This window comes from Panulirus ornatus, chromosome 41 (assembly GCF_036320965.1).
Source record: "Panulirus ornatus isolate Po-2019 chromosome 41, ASM3632096v1, whole genome shotgun sequence".
Lineage (NCBI taxonomy): Eukaryota > Metazoa > Arthropoda > Malacostraca > Decapoda > Palinuridae > Panulirus > Panulirus ornatus.
The window spans coordinates 16957137-16959774 of record NC_092264.1 but is presented as its reverse complement, the minus strand read 5'-3'; the positions used below and the strand labels follow the sequence as shown (position 1 = coordinate 16959774).

General features: G+C 43.2%; 1 protein-coding gene across 1 annotated transcript in view; it reads right to left on the bottom strand.

Annotated features, from left to right (window-relative positions):
* Window positions 1-2369, bottom strand: part of LOC139761721 (neuroparsin-A-like) — a 13206-nt gene extending 10837 nt beyond the window's left edge. Inside the window, exon 1 of the mRNA XM_071686111.1 lies at window positions 2289-2369. The gene's annotated coding sequence lies outside the window, so the exon portion shown is untranslated. The remainder of the gene's footprint in view (window positions 1-2288) is intronic.
* Window positions 2370-2638: the final 269 nt, after the last annotated feature.

Sequence of the window (2638 nt, the reverse complement as noted above, 5' to 3'; positions counted from 1 at the left end):
TTGTGACCCTCCCTCAAACGTAAACAGACTGACAAAAAATATAACTCTCGAATTAAGACGAATAATAAGAGGCAACGAGTCAGCTACACCAAGACCTAACTGGTCCCTCTCAACCTTGTATCACTAAAAGAAGAAATACGTGAAAGATGACAATTGGTAAGTCCACAGCTCACAGAACCTCCAGGACCCGTCAGTAAACAAAGTCTGTTTGCCCCGCCTTCTGTACACAAGAGCCTGCTGGACCCATTCGTAAACAATCGTCGCATAACCCATCCGTACACTTTTGATTTGTGCCGATGTCCCCGGTCAATTTATTGTAGAGAGACAGCTTAACCCATCTGTACACAGATAGGAAAACGTTATACAATCAGTAACAAATGTCTGACGATTCACCATATTCTTCCATCCGAACGTCCCAGTATCAAACCTCACTGATCTTGGCACCTCGGTTGACATTGGTAGAATCCATTACGTTCTTGTTCATCTGTTCTCGTATCGTTCTTCTGACCAGCGCGGCGCCTCCTGAAAACCCTCCTAAGGTTCTGTACCCCTGTACCCGACCCCCATCACCAATAAGCGTTACAGAACACCATCACTTTACCTCCAGCCTCCGACACCTCTGATTTCACCTCTCCCTAGTTACATCTCCACGTAGCAACAGCAAGTATCGTCTGCCGCCTCACAACCCAGCCTCCCGGCAGCTGCCGCTGCATTCCGCCCTTTTTACATTGAATCTATCGCATATATATATATATATATATATATATATATATATATATATATATATATATATATATATATATGTGTGTGTGTGTGTGTGTGTGTGTGTGTGTGTGTGTGTGTGTGTGTGTGTGTGTCATTTACTAACGTTTTATATTTTGATAAAAGAGGTTTGTAGACTTCCTCTGGGTTCGTACTCAGGAGGTGGTAGAGGCTACTACAGGTATTGTCATGAGAGGAGAGTAAGGAGCAGTAGTTGCCTGGTCAGGTCATACGGTACGGTCTCGGTAAAACCTGGCGCGGTGTGTGGGGTTTGGCCTCAGACAAGAGGCTTTGGTTTCCGTGCATGATACATGACAGCCAGAGTCCAGATGTGTGAAAGTGAAGCGGTTGTTTATCTGTTACTGATTCTACCGAGCAAAGGCAAGAAAGGAAATTAAGCACGAAAAGAAGTTTTGTATGTATATATATATATATATATATATATATATATATATATATATATATATATATATATATATATATATATATATATATGGCGATCACATTAGTCGCTGATAATTTCATAAAGGGGTAACCGAATACACAGCATCTTCCACGGAAGAAACCTGCCTCACCGGATATCAGCAATTCACAAACTTGCACATCCTAACACATACACAAGCACCATAAACTCTGACATGGCTGAGAGAGGATGCACAAGCCTTTGTGGTTGTGATGGGGTTTGAAACTTTGTGTACTGTTTACACTTGATGAGGCGGATTTCCCAAGTGAAACATGTTTGTGCATTGTACAATTTCAATGAATTATTTTAATTCTAACTAAAGTGCAGTTACATAGGTGTCAATGAACTGGAGCAGGGTGCGTGAAGCAGCCGTGGGGGCTGTGGGGTTTGGTTGTGGTTAAGGAGCTGTGGTTTCGGTGCATTACACATGACAGCTGGAGAATGGATGTGAGCGAATGAGGTCTATTCTTTCGTTTGTTGCTAGCACTACCTCGCTTACGCAGGAAACGACGAACGAGAATAAAAGAAAGTAAAAGATCATATATATATATATATATATATATATATATATATATATATATATATATATATATATATATATATATATCATTATCATATAACCCCACAATACTTTATCCAAAGGATCACGCAGCTTCAAGGAGGTGGTACAATCAGTAGCAGGGCAGGATGGACTCCTTAGAAGCGAGAAGTTCTTTGACGAGACCGTAATGTGTCTCGCCAATTGACAATGATACATACAACCTCGCCCAAGGTAACTTTTCACTCGCGGTGTAACCACAAGACCATAGGAGTCCGGAAAGGTGTATATATATATATATATATATATATATATATATATATATATATATATATATATATGGGAAAAGACCCGATCTTCTTAGTTGAAACTGTTACAACCACTGCACACATGTGTCACGAGACAGTACTGAGCACTTTCGTACACCACTACAGTTTGTCGCTGTGACCTCCTGACGTCGTGTATATGGCCGGGTGTTCACTCTGAGCGCTGGCACAGGAGGAGGTGTGGTATGGTGAGCCGTACCTTGTGGTGGAGTGGAAGCAGGAGCTGGTGGTGGCGGTGGTAGTCGCCAGTGTGTGGTGTGGTGACAGTCCCGTCTCACGAACTCGGTGTCTCGGTGTTTATATATACGAGTCGGGTGTACACGTGGGAGTCACATGCCGGCCCGCCCTCTCCCCCGTTCCATGCAATCATTGGCTGGGGTAGTATGTGGCCCCACCCACTCTAGGCCACCACCCACACTTTCCAGGGCCAAGGTCATGCTGAACTCAGGTCACCTTCGTCACCCTGACACTAGCGTAGGTTGTCCCCATCTTCATATCTGTCGTATTACTTGTACCAAAGCTTTTGTGAGTTGATCTACCTACCTCCCT